The following is a 22,533-nucleotide window of genomic DNA, read 5'->3' as shown; positions in this document are numbered from 1 at the left end:
TTTCTCTTCCTCCTTCTTCATCTTCTGCTTCGTCTTCTGTCTTCTTCCTCTGTAAAGCTGCCATTATGGTCATCATCATTTTTACGACCCTCATTGACAGCCATTGATCTTGTATGCTCAGTGTTCTACTAAAAATTTTACATACAAGACCTTATTTAAATCTCACAACTATTATGTAGGTCAAATTGGAGCTCAGATGTTGAGATTAATAGTGCACTTATATAGACACATACATGCAACATGATTCTACTGACATGCCATCAGTGCTGCCCAACAAAACTTTCTAAAAATGCCCTGTATAGAAAGAGAATTTTTTTCATAGAAAAATATCATTGAAAGACCCATTAAAGTCCTCTTCTTTCACACAGTGAAATGAGAATTCTTGTTCAAGCTGGTATACATTTCCCTGTTTTGAACATCCTTTCTCATAAATAGGTGGATCTCTATAGAGTAGAGACTGTGATCTAAACTACCATATACCCCTTGGTACCAAGAGGAGGGCTTTCTCATGGCAGGTGCTCAATGCATACTAGCTGAGTAGACCAGTAGGCTTTGCACAATTGCCGAACATAATCATCATGCCAATAGCAGGTTTAATAATAATGAGTCTTTTCAAAGCCTTTCTTCACAGTTTTTCCATCATCTGGAGGAATATTTATGTTTCTTTACCACAGTATATATCAATAATTTCTCTTAAATGTGGATCAAAAATTCTCCTCTCAAGAAAACTTTTCCTTTATAAAGTTTTTATTAATATAATCTTTGTTCTGTGTTCAAAATTTTGTTTCATACTTTTTTCATTTTTATTTCTGTCTACTTTGCTTATCAACAATACCGCAATTTTTGTGAAAAATTCTATTCTCTTGGAAAATACCATTTTCTAAGGTACTCTACATGCTCGCCAAATTTACGAAAAGTTATTTCTTTATAATCTTTATTCTTAGCAACAGCAGAAGAATAGATAATACACAGCCTTGAAAAATGTAAATGTTATTGCTCATGAGAAATTTGAATCTCTTTACAAAGAACATGAAATACTGTATGTCTTTCATCCTTATGATATGAATAGCTTTATTTGTTGGCCTACTTTTTTATTATTATTATTATGACAAACTTGAATTGAGGATCTATCTGCTATATGCAAAGAGCAGTGTTTTTCTGTGGAATAATTACAATAAGAGATAAATGAGGCCCAGAACTTGTCCTATAGGAAATCATGTGCTCTCTTGTGAAATATAAAAGTAGCACAGGGATTAACAGAAGCACAAAAACAAACAAACCAAAAACTCCAATGAGTGCCAAAAAAGATGTTGCTTATTTAACATGTTATATGTGTTTTGGGAGTAGAAAACCACATTAAAAAGTTTCATGTAGGAGACACAATTTTTTTTGTGGGACTTGGAAAGATTTTTCAAGTCATATCAATTCTGGTAATGCTTTTTAAAATAATAAGATGAAGAAAGCCAAATACTGAATAATTTTTTTCTATTAAATCTGTATTTTGATAGCCACACAACTTTTGTCTATGGCTTTTAATAACTCTGTATATATTTAAACTGTTTTTTATAATATGTTTTATGTTCTAGAATTATTTTATATGTATAACCAATATATGATAAGTAAGTTTGTAAGTATTCTAAGGGCTGGAACTATACTATATACCTCTTTTAAGCTCCTAGTAATACCAAGTAGAAGGCTAAGCACATAAGCATTTTTTCTCAGTGTGAATTTGAAACCACCGCCATTAGGAAGATCTAACATACTGTTCAACATATAGGATTCTAAGCCTCATTCTAGACCACTTGAATCAGTAGAATTCCTAAGGAGGACCCCAAGTGTTGTACAACTATAAATGTAACAAATTAATTGAGTAATAAAAATTAATTAATTAATTAAATAAAAAAGAACCCCAAGTGATTCTTAGAGAACATTAAGGCTTTTTAGTCAGTACAATGGGTGCTAAGTACACACTGACTGAGGCAACACTTGAACTTTCAAAGCTGTTCTCCAATTGGCATGTATTTCAAACCAAGCATTTGCAAGAGCATTTCTATTCTAAAGGATTTGCAAAATTATGCTGGAAAGGGTGCCTCAAAATTTAAACTAAATACTTCCATTTTCGACAACTTGGATGAACCTAGAGATCATCATACTAAATGGAGTAAATCAGACAGAGAAAGACAAATAGCATATTATATCACTTATATGTGGAATTTAATTTTAAAAAGATACAAAAGAACTTATTTATAAACCAGAAACAAACTCATAGATTTCAAACTCAAATTCACGGTTACCAAAGGGTAAACTGTGTGGGAAGGGATAAATTAGGAGGATGGGATTAGCATATGCACACTACTATATATAAAATAGATAATTAACAAGAACCTATGGAATAGCACAGTGAAATATACTCAATATTCTGTAATAACCTACCTGGGAAAAATTAGAGGTCTATGTATAACTGATTCAATGCTGCACATTTGAAACTAATACAGCATTGTAAGTCCATTATACTCCAATATTTTTTTAAATAAATAAATAAACTAAATACTTTAGGCAAAGATGCTAGGGTGAAGAGGAAAAAGGGAAGACTGTAAATCAAGAAAAAAAGTGTGGTTTATGTGCTATACTACAACATGCAACTTGTTCCCTTATCCTTTTCCCCTACCCCAGCCCAGAATACAGTTTGAGGAATATAGATGAATTCATAAAACCCTAAGAATTTTTGTTAACACTTTTCAGTTTGGAGAGATGTGAACTAAGGAATAAATATGCAGCCTCAGAAAGGTCAGGAAAAATATTTCCACTCTCAAAAAACTAAAATACCTCATTAGGACCTCAGCATAGCTGGAAAAAAACAAGAAACGTTTCCCAAGACCCTGCACAATATTAGGCCATGTGTGGCGGGGAAGAGGATGAGCCAAAATCAAGCACTAAGGGGCACGCTCTTGAGTGGGCGGAACTTACTGCATGAGGAGGTTGATACTGTCGAGAAGACAGAATCTAAATCCCTAGTCAGCCCCAGCGCACAACATCTTCATCAAATGTATATGCCCCAGGTCAGAAAATGGATAGAAATAATTCTCAGATCTCAAACAGGAATTAGAGTTAGGGAAAAAAGTCATTCTTTAAAATAAGTCCTACTTAAAAATACATTTATTATATATTACATAAAAGCAAAAGTCTGGATAAAGCTGTCCTTATTAAGCATAAGCAAGAAATGGCATGATAGATTTAGTGCATTATAGTTCGAGCAAAAGAAGACGTTGTAGGGCTGGAAGAAATGAAGGAAGGAAGAAGAAAGAAGAAGAGAAGAGACAAAACAGGCAAACAAATTCCTATTCTGGGATTAAAAGCAAAGAACAGAAATAATTTATCCACCTAAGCTCCAAGCTCTGAAAGAGCTTAATAGGAATATAAATTTAATAAGATGGTATTAAAAGATAAGAAAAAACAACTGAAGATAAAAAGAGAGATTGCAAAGCCCAGAGGAAAAACCGAACTAAAATCTGTGTGTATCTAAACTGATTAAAATAGTGGGTATTCCTGGGACTACTTCAGAAGCTTCTTAAAAAAAATCAACATTTTGATTGCCTCAGTATTTACTGATTTAATAGTTCTGGGGTGCAATTCTGGACCTTGAGATTTTTATAATCTTTATAAGTGATTCTAATGTGCAGACAGGATTTCGAATCATTGACTTAGGAACATCAAAATATGATGTATGGAAACTGAAATAATAGAAATAAGAGTTTAAAATTCAAGTAAATGAAGAGGAAAGCCAAAGAACTAAAACAACCATAAAGTATATCATAGAAAGAGAGGACAAACAGGCTGTAACATAGTGATAACGGATGTCCTTGAAGTAAGTGTTAAAAGAGAGAAGAAAGCAATAATCAAAAGAATAATAAATGAATATTTCAGGAACTCTAGAAAAAAAGTGAATCCGAAACATCAAAAATACACATTATACCAGAAAAAGTTTATATTGAACAGTCAGCATGAAGAAATTTATGAAGTAAATTACTTGACCTTTAAGGATTAAGAAGTAAATAAACTTTAGACATGCTTGCAGAGAAAACAAGTCATTCAAACAGAATGGGATGAGGGTCGGGGAGAAGAACTGGGCTAATAGAGTTCAGCACAGCATTGCAGGTGAAAAGTGTGATGCAGTAATAGCCAAATAAATTAGCAGGACCAGCAACAATTAGGTTTTCTCAAATGCAAAAAGAAATCAAATACAGTGAAACACAATGGACACCTGTAAACCCTGTGTGAAAAACTTAGTTATTCATAAAATTAAGACCACCCACCATGCCTCAAGACTGGTTGTGAGCACCGATTGCCTTTGAATAGAAAGCTAGGTCTGAAGGGAGTTCCCATCATGGCTCATTGAAAACAAATCTGACTAGCACCCATGAAGACTCAGATTCCATCCCTGGTCTCACTCAGTGGGTTAGGGATCCAGTGTTGCCCTGAGCTGTGGTGTAGGTCACACATGTGGCTTGGATCCCACGTTGCTGTGGCTATGATGTAGGCCAGCAGCTGTAGCTCTAATTCAACCCCTATCCTGGGAACTCCATATGCCATGGGTGCAGCCCTATAAAGACAGAAGGAAGGAGGAACGAAGGAAGGAAGGAAGGAAGGAAGGAAGGAAGGAAGGAAGGAAGGAAGGAAGGAAGGAAGGAAGGGAGGAAAGAAAGAAAGAAAGAAAGAAAGAAAGAAAGAAAGAAAGAAAGAAAGAAAGAAAGAAAGAAAGAAAGAAAGAAAGAAAGAGAGAAAGAAAAGAAAGAAAAGAAAAAGAGAAAGGGAGAGAGCAAGAAAGCTAAGACTGCAGGAAGTGTGGGTATAGAAAAATGTTTCATTTCTATTTTATCAATAAAAATCATGAGGCAAAGGCAATATAACATCTCATTACTTACAGTTTCCAGACACCTGAGTATTCTGTTCACTTTACTCCAAATACATTTTTTCCTATACTTTCTAGAGGAGGGGCTGACAAACTTATTTTGTAAAAGGTCAGAGAGTAAACATTTTAGGGTTAGTAGTCCTTAAACAGTTTCCACCAAAAATCCAATCTGCTGTTGTGACCCAAAGCAGCTAGAACATCCATGCAGCTATGTTAAAATACAACTTTACTTATAGGCACTGATATCTGTATTTACACACTTTTTGTGTGTCATAGTCATTATTAATTTTTGTCAATCATTTAAAAATGATAAAGCCATTGTTAGCTCACCAATCTTATCAAAACAGAAGGTGGGGCAGATTCACCCTGCAAGTTGTAGTTTTCCCACCTCTGTTCTGGACCAAAGTTTTTCAGCTTCAGTGCAATTTACATTTGGGGCTGGATAATTCTTTGTTGTGGAAAAGTATCCAACGGACTACAGTCGGTTTTGAATCATCTCTGGCCTCTACTTTCTAGATGTGCATGGTCACTGAAATGTCTTCTGGTTGAGAAACATTATTTCAGACCATCAACCCAGTATGCATAGATCATTACAGGTGTAAACTTTATTAACAGAGAATTCAGAGGAATTTTCCCCTTTATCTGAACACAACTTGATTAGGACATATTAAAATTACTTCATCTGCCTTTATGAAATTCAGAGAAATTAAGACAATTAACGACCTCCCACATTTTCTCTTCACTTGAAGGGCTGTAAAGTCAATCCTTCAATCTACACTGTTTGCTAAGGCGTTCCATTTGCATTGGCTTTCTCTGCACAGACATAAATTACAATTGAATAAGAAGCTTCATTTAAATATGAAAGCAAAGGGTATAGGTATTCAGCAAAACTACATATAATGTATCCATTGTGAGTAGACCACTTCCTATCAATATTAGTTTAAGGTTTGGAACTATAAAGGACTATATGGTCTAAGCATTACCAGGTCTACATTTTAGAGGTTTTCTGATCAATTCAGCAAACATGATTCTGAGTAGGTCTTAATCTATTTGGTGTAATCAAAATATATGAATATGCGAAGAGAATTCAATTCTTCAATGAGATAATTTAAGTAAAAATATTTGGTGAACTATAAAGCTACAAAAAAATAGATGTGTCGTGCGTGCATGCACTTGTGTGCAATAGTATTCACATGAGTGAATTTGTGTGTGTTCCTCAAGGTTGCAACTGACTTCTGGGCCAAAAAAGTCAGTACTAAATAAATGTTTATTGACTGGCAGTGACATATATCCAGTATCAACAATTCAGCTGATTTTTCCCTTTTCTGTTGTTTCTGTCATTACCTACAAATAATATTTCAAATTTGACTCTAGTCCAATCATGCATGCATATATGAATAATTTTATCTATGTGTTCAACTGCTATTAATTGAGAAGGAAACTGTTCGGGGCTTTGTGCTCTGTATTGGTGACCATGGAAAAGAACACAGAAAAAATGCTATCCTACAGAACTTATAGTCTCAAAGTAGAGAGAGTCAATTGGGATGTCACCATAAAAGTTTTCCATTTAAGATCAGTAGTAATGTTTATTTAAAGATGAGAGTCATTTTTATCTTATGTCTCTTGCCCTTTATTATCCCTTTCTAATTTTATTCCCTGTACCAAAATAAAATGTTCCATAATTTTTTTTTTCTTTCTCTCTTTCTCCAGCACCGGAGGATGCATTAGCTCTTATGTTTGGTGATCAAAGTCGTGATGAGCAGTGTTTAGAGCTACTTGAGGTTCTACATGTTCTATCAATGAGAATAACCATATGAACATAGAAAAATCCATGAGAAAAAAAAAATCCAGTCAGTATTATGTGATGCTAAAATAATGCCAACTTGAGAACATAACATAAATTCCTTTCTAAATAATTCTCATGAAGTCAATTAATTTGACCTCTGGAATCTCTTCCAAGGAGACTTCCTTCCCAGAGTTAGCTGCAGTCTGTTTGCATATTTTATATACAACTGACAGAATCCAAGAGTATTCTTCAGTAGTTCTCCAAAATTTTGGAGTAATTGAGGTCAACATGAAATCTGCTGGATGAGGGAAACTACCTACAACCAGGAAAATTAAATAGAAAATAAATTTTTAAAATGGCTCAATGGACAGTGAAAATCAATGATGGGGAAATTGACCACTTTTGCCTTGGAGGAATTTCACTGCTCATTGAGTCAAGTTCACCTGCCAATGGTTTGTTAACTCAGCATTTTTTCCACACTGGTAAGTTTTTCGGTGTTATGATCACCAGCTATCAACTGTCCATAAGGTAACTCCACTCTAGTTGCCCTGGTGGATAAGACACTTGTTTACAAACAACTACTAAAGTTTAAGGATTTTCTTTTCTTTTGGATAGTAATATTTCTGTATAGTCATCACATTCAGCATAGAGAAAAATATTTAGAAAATAAATTTTCAATACATATATTGATAATCCTAATGCACCAATTTCCTTCAGTCATTAACTGTTTTCAGAATATTTTCACATGGTATTCTTATCTCCCGTCAATATTTAAAGATAATAGCTCTTCTAATCTTCAATTTCTAGAATAATTTGCCACATTTTCCTTCAAAAGGCAGGTTTATAAGCTAGAATGTTTACTTCAAATTATGATACTTTTTATAACACTTTTTTTTTAATGAGATGGCCCAGCTGATATTATACCTGGATAAGTTCTGTAAAGTTTCTTTTTTTTTAACTGTTTTAAATTATAGTTGATTTATAATTTCTGTCAATTTGTGTATGCAGCAATGTGACCCAGTCATACATATACATATACATTCTTTTTCTCATATTATCTTCTATCATATTCTATCACAAGTGATTGAATATAGTTCCCTGTGCTATACAGCAGTAAAGGTTCTTGAGAGTAGAAAAGGAGATACAGTGAGTTTATAAACTCTTCAGAATTCCTATTTTTTTGGCATATCAACTCTTAAGAACAATATTGTCTGGAACAGAATGGTGAGGAAAGGGGTGCTGAGATATTTAATGAAATATAGAAATTCTGCTTGTAATTTTGGAGGACTCCTCTTCAGAAATTCTTAATGATCCAGATCTGCCTCTGAATCTTGGACTCTGAAATTATCATTCAACAGCCCCAGGAAGAGTGGATGTTACCTCTTTTTCATACCATGACATACACCTTAGGAAGAACACTTAAGTTGTGTTTATCTTCCAGTGAGAAATATTTGTAAGCAACAAGGGTGAGAGCTTTCTAGCTCTTGGTTTTAGATATGAAGGCACTATGATAACAACAGAGCCAAAAGTGCAGCCTCAGGGAAGCAGCATGGGGCAAAGTGTCATGCCTACTTTTTAAGTTAATATAACTCCAGCTTCGTGGAGCTTCCTCCAAGAAGTCTCTAGAGTCTTTCTTGCCCCAGGGTCTCAGTATCAGTCTCTTATGCAGGGTTGCATCCATAGTAAACTTGAGAGCACAATGGACTTCAGAATCAGGATATTTTTTCCTCTCATGTTTTACTGAATAGTGGCATTGCTTATGACTTAGACTTGTGATGAGTAAGCACTCAAAGGTAATTAAATCGAGGAGCTAAATATTATTTTTATTCTTTCCTCATTCATATGCTTATAGAGTAATTTTGGAATTTTTTACTGTGTCCAATTTTCCTAAACTTCCCCTTTTTAAAAGGGAGGCATATAACCATAGATAATTTTATAGAATTTAGAATTTTTTCATAAGATTCGCCAAACATTTGTCAGCTGCCTAGAATATGTTGGAATTATAGATATATTTGTTTAAAAGTGTGACTTGCCATTCTCTAGCCTATGGCCTACTTAAGAAAAGATAAAGAGACTATATGAAACCATAGGGCACGTTCTTAATTAGTGACTCAGATGACAAAATACAACATCAGAGACTGGTGGACTCACAATGCATCCAGAAGTCTTTTCATTCGCTGAGGAGCTGAGGTTGAAGACTAGTGTTTAGACCAACAGATAGTTTTAAGGACACATCATGTAGTAGAAAAATTTAAAGAGATATTTTCACAGTATTTAGCATCTAAAATAGAAATGAAAGTCCAAAATAGCTCAATCAGCTTCTAAACATTTCCTCATTTAATCCAGAGCCAGTAGTTGGATTACCAGAGTAGGTCTGAAAGGATGAAAATGCGGCTTAACCCTCCCAGAACCCAGGAAGTTAATAAAAAGCTCTAAATGCCCTCGAATTCTGGACCCTATTCCCCATAGGTAAAAGACCATACTTCATGCTGTTTTAGAGCTTGCTTTCTGTTCTGTACAAAACTAAGTGGAGGAGAAAAGAAAAAGAAAGAAAAAAACAGGCACCTGAGACGTGCCTCTAGGCATGAAACTCCTTGAAACTGCTTGAGATAACAGGAAAAAGGGTCTCTAACTGATTGTTTGGCTTCTGTAAAGCCGCTTGCATAAGATAAAAGGAGGGGAAGTTAATCGCTAAACCGACCCCAGTAAGATTGGCTGTGCCATAAAATGTTGAATATCCTGGTAAACATACCTTGGCGACAATATGTCTCCCCCTCCCAGGAACAAGCCCAAACACGTAACTCCAGAACAAATTAAAACTAATTGGTCCACGAAGCACGGGTTCGCAAATGATTGGTTTGTGATATTTTAAAATGATTGGTTTGTGAAGCGCGGGCTTTGCTGTGAACCCCTGGCTTTGTTGTGAATCCCATAAAAACTATCTTGACTCCGCACTCGGGGCCGCAGTCCTCTACCCCTGCGTGGTGTATGACTGTGGGCCCCAGCGCGCTTGGAATGAAAATCCTCTTGCTGTTTGCATCAAGACCGCTTCTCGTGAGTGATTAGGGGTGTCGCCTCTTCCAAGAGGGGGATTTTCTTTCTACTGGCCTTTCAGGTCTTTGGGGAGCTTTGACTGATTCTGTGTCTCTACTATTTAATTTGATAATCTGAGAATTCCAATCAATGATCACTTTCCTGGGAAAAATATTCATTAAGGGAAGGAAAAACTAATGACAATGAACAGGCTACTAGAATTTCCATTAGAACCATAAACAGAATTCAAATGTCAAGAAGTGAGAAGGGCCTGAGACTTTACCCTACTTGTCAGCTAAGAAGGTAACATGTCACAGTTTAACAGATGCTGTCAGGAGATAGGACATGACAGGTCAGAAACAAGGGACAGTTTATTACTCATAAGAATAGCAGAAGCTATGAAGTATCATTTGGAACCCTCAGGGTTATACATAGACAGCCAGATGGCAATTGCTTTTCAGTGGGCTTGTCCTCGAGAGGAACCCTGAGGTTAGGGAGCCTGACTATTTTATAATATGAAGTAAGCAAACCTGACTTCTTCTCCACATAAAGACATGATTTCTGTTTTCCAAAGCCATTCACTGTATCAACTTCCTCAAGAAAGAGCAAAGGCTGTTGGTATCTCTGTTCCTCAGACAAGCAAATGCATGATAAATGCATGAAGAATTGTCTCTCAAAATCAGAATAATAGTAAATATGCATAACCAAAGTCTGCTGGCATGTATTTTGCATATATCATCAGAATATGAACAACAAACCCCTGAGGTCAGAACTCTTCAGGTGGGAAACTGAAGTAGAGAGAAATGAGCAACTATATCGAGGTTAGATCAATTCTTGTTGGTGAAGCTATACTGAGAGCCTGTCTCAACCACTATGAACTACATCTAATGACTTGTATATTCTTCTCTTCTACAGATACTAGCCATTCTGTCATTAGTGACTCACATAATTCAAACACAATTAGCTAAAAGATGAAGCAGTTAGGTCTCTATTTGGATAAGGAATGGGATCCTTTACTGTTTTACATTCAGATGCCTCTATGCAGTATTTCTTTTCCTTCTTTTTTTTTTGTCTTTTTTAGGATCATACCTGTGGCATATGAAGGTTCTCAGGCTCAGGACTGAATTGGAGCTGTAGCTGCTGGCCTACACCACCAGCCACAGCAATACTAGATCTAAGCCAAGTCTGCGACCTACACCACAGCTCACAGCAATATCAGATCCTCAACCCAGGGATAGAACTTAGCCAGAGATTGGACCCGTGCCCTCATGGATGCTAGTCAAATTTGTTTCCACAGAGCCATGATGGAAACTCCTCTATGCACTATTTCAATCCTAAGAACAGGATGTACACTTAAGGTTTCAGTGATTCCAGTACAAAATTATCTTGTGTTCTTTTTATAACAAGGAATTTTTGCACAATTCTGGATCAGTCATTAGGAAACCTGGATTTCTTACTAACTGTAACATCATAGGAAAACCATTTTCTCCATGTTGGATCTGAGATTCCTTATACATAAAACCACATCATGATCTCTAAAGTTGTTCTAACTCTACATTCAAGACAAGTATGTGCCTTCTTGATTCCTATATTTAATATAATTTTGTATGTCTAACAATATGACATCCTTGACAGGCTGCAGAAAATATTGTGCCTAAGGAGTAAAACCTTTAGAACAAAAGAGAGTTCCCATTCTCATCCTAATTGACCATGATGCCCTCTAGCTAAACTTAGCTCCAATACTGAGAGGTCTTTCTCAATAGAGAGTTTCAGGCAACTACTAAATATTGATTAGCATTGGTCTGTGAGAGAAAAGCACTTTGTGGAAGATATTGTAGATCCACACTTTGGAATTACTGAGTTCAAAAGAACAGTTGTGAAGAAACTGAACCCTTTTACCATTTATTTATCTACAAATGGAGGGGATCTGGCACCGGATAAGACTGCTGCTCTCCTGAGAGAAATCAAGTATGAAAGAAGACATGTAAATAATAACATGAGATGCAGTATGTTAAGTGTTACACTGCAGATACTTATAAATGGTAGGATGATCAAAAGAAGGGAGAAATCAAATGTGCTTTAAACAAGACTTCACAGAAGTAAAATTAGACATGAGAAAGAGGTAAGGAACAAAGTATTTGACTTAAGAAAGGGTTAAGGAAGAGAGTACTGCAAACTTGGAAAACACGTAGGAGTAAAGTATCGAGGTGGATAATTAGGTATGTCTAGTACAGAGGTGACAAAAATGTGAGGAACAAAAATGAAGCCTGGTCAAAAGTAAAGCCAAGACCCATGTGCCATTAGGAGAGTATTGATGCTACTGAAAATCACAAGTGAATAGACATTTTTAGAGGAAGAGACACAAACATTTTAATTTATAAAGTGTATCCTAGTTGAAAACATGATGAAAGATAGTTTTAAAGGGATAAGAACAGAGGCAAGAAGCTAGTTAGAGGTTATTAGAATGGTCTAAGGAAGAGTTACGCAGAGTTTGATCTTGGGCAGAAATAGTAGGGATGAAGAGGAAAGGAATGACTAGCGTGGACACTAAGCATAGAAGAAAGAGAAGCATCTAGGATGACAAGTTTCTGTCATGAGGAACCAAGGGCTCAGAAAAACAATTAACTAGAAAAGAGTAACACAGAAGGATAAAATCTGAGATCCAGAGGAAGGAAGAGAAGCATGACAAACTCAATTTTGGACATGACAACTTTAAGATACTGTGAACCATCCTAGGAGAGATGGCAAATGGAAAAACTGATTTATAGATTCGGACTGTGGTAGAAGTGCTATGCTTAGGAAAAGCAATAATTTCAAGGTTAAGAAAAGAATCAGGAACTCTATTGCCAAAAATTCCAATGGAAAGTATTATTTTAAGAAGCAAGGGGTACTAATGAGGAATCACTTAATAGAAGGAAATAGTTTATTTGGAACTTGGTAAAAATGCGCTGGTGATCTTAGCCAGAGCTCCTTCTTTGGGAGTTAGGGGCCGGAATGGGCAGAGGATTGAATAACAAGTGGGAAATATGGTCCACTGGGGCTAGGTGCAAATTAGGGTGCTCTGTGGTGAGAGCAACATGGTGTGAAGATATATTTCAGGTACAAATCTCTCTATTTACATACCAGAAAGATATAGACAGAAGCCCATACACTACTTCAGACTAAAAGCCAGGTCATTCAGTTTTGTTAGGCACACTTAGACAACACATCTACCCTGGACCAGTGACAGTAAGAAGGGAAAATCCAGGTGCTGTTAAACAAAATCCATATCTCAGGCCGAGTATAATGGATAGATGAACATTAAGGTTATATCAGGAAAAAGAGGAAGGGGCAACATGGTTGGTAGGCAACCAAGAGTAGCCACTGTCATCTATACAGGAGAAGAAAGGTCATTTCTACAGGCCAAGAGCTAATGGGGAAAGATATACAAGCAACTGTATAAATTGTGCTCTTGCCTTTTGTCCTTTTTCCTTTTGTTGTTTTGTGAGATTTCAGCGTGTTTCTATGCTGAAGTAAGCTTTTGGGGAGGGAGGAGTTAAGAACAGAGTGGAGACAATAAAAGCCATGGAATGAAGCTTCTGGGTGATGGGAGTCATGGGGATTAATGGCACGTTATAGAGAGACTGCTGATGACGAGGAAGAAGTGATGAACACATGTACTTAGGGTTTGGGGAAAAGTCGAGAGCATCTTTACTCCAGAGGCCTTTATTTCTCCTATAAATTAGGAGGAGGCAGAGGTCATCAGGTTAGAGTGATGGGCAGGTAGATGTCAAACGAGAGCTTGGAAGAGACTGTCCCTTTCTCAGTGCTGCTCGCAGCCATTCTTCAACCCTAAGTCAGGGCATCAGCGTGGTGCCCTCAACCCCGGGGAGTGGCTCTTTGGCCCACCCTGTCTCACAGCTGTGCTCCCCCGCCACTCTGGCGCCCCTGCTCGCCTGCCCCCCTGCCTCCTGACCACCAATGTCCTGCCCTTTGTCTCCTTTGTGTTCCCTCTGGTGCTTTCTGCTCACACCCATATTTCTCCACTGTCTTCTATCATGACCTTCAACCTCACCGTCTGAGAGAAAGCTAAGATGCCATCTGAAAAGGATGGAAATAATCTTATTTTATCCAGAATAGCTTACTCTGAGGGAAAACAAAAAAGATGCAGAGGGGTGATACTAAGAAAATACAGCCCCAAATACCATGAGAATAACCTTTCTAATTTTTGCCATGAATGTATCACTATTTGGCACTTGAGAAATAATATATTTACATTAAAGAGTGGGAAGATACCCATTAACACAAATTAAAATATAAAGATGAAAATGAAATTTCATTTCAATATAAGTATTCAGGATTTAAAGTACCTGGTAGTTACCTAATGTTCTTATTTTCCTCATGATTTCATAACTTTGATTTCTAAAAATTAATGGCAATCCATACCAGAAACTCCCTCATTTGTGTAAAATATTTGCCAATAAAACAGTAATATACTTGTCTATTTCACATAGATTTTCCATTGGTACAAATACTACTATGAGTATAAACAGATTTTTCAGTTACATAAAGTGTTTTTGAAATAGACAAAAGTCTCAATTTTGGAGTGGGCCAATTTTGTTTCCTTTTCTACAGGAAATGGACATAGACTTATTCTCCTTTCAGTAGTAGCATGACCTACATAAATTGTGTGTGGCTGTGATTTTCTCATTTTTCCCCAGTGAGAGGGAGAAATTTCCCCTCCCCCACTGCCCTCCTGCTGCCACAAAAGGGGAAAAAATGATCACAGGCGCTTTGAATACAATTTTTGTTGAGCTTGTTTTTTTTTCTCACCTTAGGTGACCAGATCGATAGACAGTCCAGCTGCTGAGAAAAAAATCAGATGACTGGAATACAGCCAGAGGCAGTTTCTCTAGTGCAGCAAGAGTTCTTTCTGTTATCACAAAATTTAAAATAAATGCTATCTAAGGACACACTCATTTCTCAATACATTTACAAAGGGAAATGCAGATATTAAAATGACTCAATAATACTCATGTCAAGAATTAGTCTTCCCAAAAATCCAATATACTAAAATAGATTTTCCAAAGCCATGAGTCGTTCCCCATCTTTAAAAGTCCTGTCTCTCCAGGGCCCCTAATTAGGTTACGGTAAGCACCAGGCAGTCCACGATCCTCCACTGCCCTGCAGGCTAAGATGGCTGCACACAGGCCCTCCCTTTTCACAGTGAGCAGCTTGCATGCCTGGCAATCAAGATGGAACGTCAGCCTGAAAACCAGTTGTCAGTGGTGCCGCACACCCAGGCTTCCTCCCCTTTCTGCATGAGGTGCACAGGTCCTAGAACTCAACTAGCTCTCAGGAAGGAAGAGGAGACAGGTGTGTCCAACCTTCCTCTCCAATAACTTCTATATATCATTAAGAAAGAGTCTGCTTTTAGGGATTCAAACTTGGAAATACTTGGGCATTTGATCAAAAGTGTAGGATATTAAATTCAAGAATCCTCAAGTTCCCTGGTGGTGCAGCAGATTAAGGATTTGGCATTGTCACTGCTGTGGCTTGCATCATTGCCATGGCAAGAGTTTGATACTGGCCTGGGAACTTCTGCATACCATGGGCGTGGCCAAAAAAAAAAATCTTATAACAAGGCTTAATTTCACAAGCACTGGAAATGATCTGCTTGTACTTCCTATAATGAAAGAGGCACTCTTTGCTTGAATATGGCAAATTAACATCACATCAAAAAAATGATATTTCCTTCCATAGAAAAGGAACTGATTTTTTAAATTGTGCTCATATTTAATACTGAAAGTTCTATGCTGTACATGTATATCTGCAAATGTATATATACACTCTCTATAGTATGTGTACAGTACATATGTATATAATAATGATAAATAGGACTATTACAAAGAATATGTCTATTAAAATTTATATCTAATGTTTTTTAATGATTGTAAGTGGACAGTTATAGCATTTTTTTTTGCTGCTATGAAAAATGATTTCAAGAATATTTCCACAATGTGCATTCATCAGATAGTTTAAAATGTTGTTAATGAGCAATTAAGGAATCTTTGGTATTCAGACACTGAATCCATTTGCTGAAGATACTCCCATCATAATGTTTTAGAATGTGCATTATAACTACCTCATTCTTATTCTAGGAACCAGGCCAAAATTCTTTCTCTAAAGGGGAAAAATGTAAGAGGCATAAATATTGTCTTGAAAAAGAACGAAAAACTTTGCTAAACCCATGAACAGTTTTGTAAAAATTGAGGCTTTTTAATCTTTAGTAATTCAGGCTTCTACGTTCAATCTCATTAAAATTATAATTCTTTGAGAATCCTAAAGACTCTACCAGAAAACTGTTAGAGCTCATTCATGAATTTGGCAAAGTCACAGGATACAAAATTAATACACAGAAATCGACGGTTTTTCTATAAACGAACAATGAAAGATCAGAAAGAGAAATTAGGGAAGCTATCCCATTTACCATCGCATCCAAGAGAATAAAATACCTAGGAGTAAACCTACCTAAAGAGACAAAAGACCTGTACGCTGAAAACTATAACACACTGATGAAAGAAATCAAAGAGCACACAAATAGATGGAAAGACATACCATGCTCATGGACTGGAAGAGTTAATATTATCAAAATGACTATACTACCCAAGGCAATCCACAGATCCAATGCAATCCCTATCAAATTACCAAGGACATTTTTCACAGAACTCAAATAAAATATTTTAAAGTTTGTTTGGAAGCACAAAAGACCCAGAATAGCCAAAGACATCCTGAAAATGAAAAATGGAGTGGGAGAAATCAGGCGCCCAGAATTCAGACTATACTACAAAGCAACAGTCATCAAAACCATATGGTACTGGCACCAAGACAGACATATGGATCAGTGGAACAGGACAGAATGTCCAGAATTAAACCCACACACCTACAGCCAACTCATCTATGACAAAGGAGGCAAGAATATACATTGGAGAAAAGACAGCTTGTTCAATAAGTGGTGCTGGGAAAACTGGACAGCCACATGGAAAAGAAGGAAATTACAACACTCCCTAACACCAGACACAAGAATAAACTCCAAATGGATTCAAGACCTTCATAAAAGATCAGACACTATAAAACTCTTAGAGGAAAACATAGGCCAAACACTCTCTGACATAAACGACAGCAACATCTTCTCACATCCACCTCTTAGAGTACTGACAATACAAACAAAAATAAACAAATGGGACCTAATCAGACTTCTAGGTGTCTACACACCAAAGGAAACCCGAAACAACACAAAAAGACAACCCACAGAATGGGAGAAAATCTTTGCAAGTGAATCAACTGACAAGGGATTCATCTCCAAAAGGTATAAACACCTTCTGCAGCTCCATACCAAAAAACAAACAACCCCATCCAAAAACGGGCAGAAGGTTAAAACAGACAGCTCTCCAAAGAAGACATACAGATGGCCAAAAAACACATGAAAAGATGTTCCACATCACTCATCATTAGAGAAATGCAAATCAAAACCACTCTGAGGTACCACCTTACACCAGCCAGAATGGCCATCAGCCAAAAGTCTATAAACTAGAAGTGCTGGAGAGGGTGTGGAGAAAAAGGAACCCTGTTACACTGTTGGTGGGATTGTAAATTGGCACAACCACTGTGGAAAACAGTATGGAGATCCTCAGAAAACTAAACATAGACCTACCATTTGATCCAGCAGTTCCACTCCTAGGCATCTATCCAGAGAAAACCATGACTCACAAAGACACATGTACCCCAGGTTCACTGCAACACTATTTTCAATAGCTAAGACATGGAAACAACCTAAATGTCCATCGACAGAGGAGTGGATCAAGAAGAGGTGGTACATATACACAATGGAATGTTACTCAGCCATTAAAATGAACGAAATACCAGCATTTTTAGCAACATGGATGGACCTAGAAATTATGCTAAGTGAAGTCAGTCAGACATGAGACACCAACATCAAATGCTTTCACTGACATGTGGAATCTGAAAAAAGGACATACTGAACTTTGCAGAACAGATGCTGAGTCACAGACATTGAAAAACTTATGGTCTCCAAAGGAGACAGTTTGGCGGGTTGGGGGATGTGCTTGGGCTGTGGGATGGAAATCCTATAAAATTGGATTGTGATGATCATTATACAACTACAGATGTGATAAATTCATTTGAGTAACCAAAAAAAGGTATTATAATAAAAAATTATAATTATTTGTATTATTAGCACATTTGAGGTTTTTGTTTTGTTTTGTTTTGTTTTGTCTTTTTGCCATTTCTTGGGCTGGTCCCACAGCATATGGAGTTTCCCAGGCTAGGGATCTAATTGGAGCTGTAGCTGCTGGCATACACCAGAGCCACAGCAATGCGGGATCCAAGTCGTGTCTGCAACCCACACCACAGCTCACGGAAACGCCGGATCCTTAACCACTGAGCAAGGCCAGGGATTGAATCCATGACCTCATGGATACTAGTCAGATTTGTTAACCACTGAGCCACAACGGGAACTCCAAGTTTTTTTATGAGATAGAAAAATAACAAAATTTTTGGTTAAAAAGCTACAGTGGACACAGATATAAATAATCAGTATTATATTTTCATCACGTAAATTTTTAGAAAAGCTCATGTTCTCAGAAAAAAAATTCTTTTTAAAAGTTATTCTCAATTGAATGTTTTAAAATTATTCTTATACATAGGAACATTTCATAGTATTATCATTTTCATGGAGGGGAAAAAAATCCCCACAAAATTCTTGTTTGAATGTCTTAAAACATAGTGTTAAATAATTCGCTCATTTTAATTCTACCATAAACATCTCAGCCCCAGTGTAATGAACCGCTATTATTTATTTATTTCAAATGCAATTTATTAAAAATGCACTCACTGCCTGAAGGCCTTTGGGAACACACATAAAAACAAAAATACATGAATTAACTTAAATATATCAATAACCCAACTCCTCATTAAAAAGAATAACTGGTGGAAACAATGCCATACTGAAAAGATATATTCTGTATTTTATGTATACATAATTTAATGATGACAACTTGCTCACTGGATGATCTCTACTAAGATTAATGAAAGGATTTAGTTGGATTTTGATTTGTTTTTTTTTTTTTTTGGTGGAGGAAGCCTGAGTAAAAGCTTTAATTTATTCAAGTAATGAAGTGACTCTTAGCTATGAAAAAGCCATTATGGAGCTTTTTGTGGTACACGGAAAGGTCTTTTGGAACTTTATACAGAAGCCAGATTCTGATCATTTCACAGATTCCTTAGATGACCAATGTAATTCTTTCTCTTTGCCCACTATCTGATTTTGAGCTCCTTGTACATTTTAATAATGGGCTGAAAATACATGGCATCTACAGAAAGGGTCATGCTGTCCATAGATAGTCTACCTGGAAGCCTCTTTGCTTTACACTTAAACCTTTGCAAGACATGTGCCCCAAATATCTCTGGTGGTTAGACAGAGCAAATGTTAGCATAAAAAGGTAAGCACAGGGGAAGCTGAAACAGGTAACTATGCCTTGTATATATCACACAGGAGAGGAAGAAAGATGCGGGGATGATGGGCTAGCCTTTTCCATGAGCAAAATAGTGCAGATGAATTCATCAAATTTATCAGATATGCCGGCTTTCACAGTGGAAAGTAGCAATTAATATCCTGAGGGAACTGAACAGGTAGATTTGCACTGTGACAAGAAGAGCCTTCAGCACTGTGCTGGAGGCTTCTAACAGAAAACAGCAGGAGAAGGTACCAAAGTGGGAAAAAAGTAGCATCAAAAGCAAAGAAAAGTGTTCAAGAATATCTTTTCCTGATTCTCAATTTTGCCCACGGTTAGCTTTAATCTACTGCCATATTGGTCTACACACAGAGTATTTCTTATTTTCTTTAAGTAAGTAAGGTTGCATTGTTATTATTAAGAAATAGTAATATTAGCATATCTTAAAAACAATTTTGATGGCACCTGACAATATGATCCAGTGATTATAGGTCACAAAAGTGTTTTACTCAGGCTGGCTGGGTCTCTACACAGAAACCTGCTTCTACCTGAAAGAAGCAAAGGAAACTTAGTATTTCCGTAAGTGGCTTGTGATCCATGGGATAATGGAATTTAAACTTGATTTAGAAGAACAGAACTATGTAATCTTTCATCCATCACCAGGCCCCCAGCTGTCCTCCAATATTACCTTTGACAGCCTGCCTCAGCTTACTCTGATGCCAACACCAACCTTCTTGCTGTTCCTCAACCACAACAAACCTCAGGGCCTTTGCACTTGCTCATCCTCTTCATCCACTCCCATCTCTGTGTGCCTGACTCCCTTCTTTTCTTCAGGTCTCTGTTCGATGCCATTTATTAGTGATGCCCTCCTTGATCACTCCAGCACTCTCGTCCTGTTTATCCTATTTTATTGTCTTCTGGACCACACACTGGTATCTGTCATGCTATATACTCAATTTTTTATTACCTCACTTTATGACTTTTTGTATTGATAGATGATCATATTCGCAATATTTATACAATTACAAGTTCATAGTCACTGTTTAGTAAATACTGAACCAGAGAATGGACCATCATCTCATTGTATAAGTCAGAAACATGGGTGTATTTTATGTTCTAACCTCTCTTTAAACACCGACATCTAACCAATAACAAAGCCCCAATGAATATACCTGTGAAAGAGAACTCTGTCTCTCTCCACTGCTACTTCCTAGATCACAGCTCCTTGCCTCCTGCTTAAATTAACACAACAGCTTCTAACAGACAGTAACAGCTTTTAAAAACCTATTTGAAGTCTAGCTTCAGTACTTTTGATTTAATAATACAGCTAAGCGTTATCTCCAAAATACAAATCTGGTCATCTCATTCTTTGCTTAAAATTTCCCGTTGTTTCTCATTTACCTCCGACAAGATCCAAGCACTTACATGCTTGATTTTTTTTTTTTTAATCTTCAGCCTCATTCTTCCCTGACCTCTTTGTTCATTCTAAGTATCTGATTAGAGACATTTTCTCCAAGAAGTGTTTACCAGTCTCTAAACTTCATTTGGTGCCCTAGCTAGGGATCTTTCTAAAATATAACACATTTTCTTTCATCTTGAACTTATCACACTGTATTCTATTTGCCTCTTTAATTATGCCATTGCTACCAATTTGGGCCATGAAGTCAAAGAGCATATTTGCTTTTTTTTTTTTTTTTCCCACTCCTGGGCCTCCAGAGCCTAGCATGGAGTCCATATGCAATTCAGTACAAACTGTTGAAAGAAGAAAGGGATCCAATCTGGAATCTTAGATATGTCACCTTAATTTTGGATTGGATATTTTGGTGTAGTTACAAAAATAAGGTTTATTTATCTGGGGTATCTAGAACTTGATAACAGTTAGTTGGTGTCATCTGAATAATAGAAATACATAGTCATACAGATTATACAAACACTGATTCCTTCAGCAAGTCTGTAGTGAGGGCTAACTACATGCCAAGCACACTTTTAGACGCTGGGCAGAGTGGTGAGCAAGATAGATAGGGCCCTGCTCTCCAAGCTTACACAGTAGTTAGGGAGACAGACAATGAACAAGTTCACATATCAACAGACAGGATAATTTGTGACAGCAATCACTGTTATAAAGATGCTAAAACAGGATGTGGTGGTAGAAAGAATCTGGGAGGGAAGTATTTTTCTAAAGAATAGTCAAGAAAGGCTTTTCCTCCCTAATGCAAGAATGAATTTTGATTTGAGTGATAACATGGATCCATACACACAAACTTCTAGAGAATTTTCTTGGAAGATGCCCTGGGTATGCATGAGTTTGGTGTGTTTCAGAGGCAGAAAAGGGGGTGTGATTGGAATGCTGAGACAGGAGACAAGGGGCCCAAATGACCAGCAACTCCAGAGCCATTGTGAGTGAGAGTGATTTTATTTTAAGTTGAATGGGAAGCCATGAGAGCATTGCCACCACTTTCAAGACCAAAGTTCATCTACACAGAGCTCAATATAACTTAAAACTAATGCAGTGACTCACGCAGCACACATATTTGATATTACTTCGGTTTAGTAACTCACAAATCATTATAATTAGGAGGCTAGTGAAAATACTGCACTCTCCACCTCCCTTTTCTTTCTTTCCTGCCTTTTATTCGGTAAGCTACAAAATAACTAGCCCTGGGGGGAGATAAAGTGATGAATAACCTCATTCAGCTCAAAGAAACAACAACAAAAAAATCCCCAGTTGAATGGTTCACTGCAAACAGCAAAACGGCCATTGTTTAGCGGATGAGGTTTCCTCTCTTTAGTACCCAGGCAATGACTAATGATTTTCCTCCAAATCTCCCACTTTTAAAAGAATGAATAAGCCCCAAAGGCTTCAGAGAGATAAGTATTACTTTCCTCCTGGTGGCTCAGCTAGTGACTGAGAGGGAAAAAGGAACTGGACCATATTTCAAAGCCAAGACCTCTAAGTGTGATGATAGATTCTGCAATTCTATCTTCCTAAATCCTTTGGTATCCAAACTTTTTTATGGCATTGGATGTAATTTCTGCCTTAACCAAAACTCTCTCATCTGACATGGGTTTGCTTTGAATATGCTTCTGGATGCCCTCATGTCAGCATTTTCAGTGCTGCAAAGAGAAAAGCCATCTCCATGACCCAACCTAGAGACCCTGTGAAAGCGGATGATCGGTGGTCCTACAAATAGCCATTTTACCAGACTTAGCATTTATTTGCATGGTTTTATTTTCTAGGGACAACTTTCAAACAACAGGAACAACAATACCACAAAATAATGGCTTGCTTTTTT

The sequence above is a fragment of the Phacochoerus africanus genome, chromosome 3 (genome assembly GCF_016906955.1).
Source record: "Phacochoerus africanus isolate WHEZ1 chromosome 3, ROS_Pafr_v1, whole genome shotgun sequence".
NCBI classification, from domain to species: domain Eukaryota; kingdom Metazoa; phylum Chordata; class Mammalia; order Artiodactyla; family Suidae; genus Phacochoerus; species Phacochoerus africanus.
Note: the sequence above shows the minus strand (reverse complement) of the source record.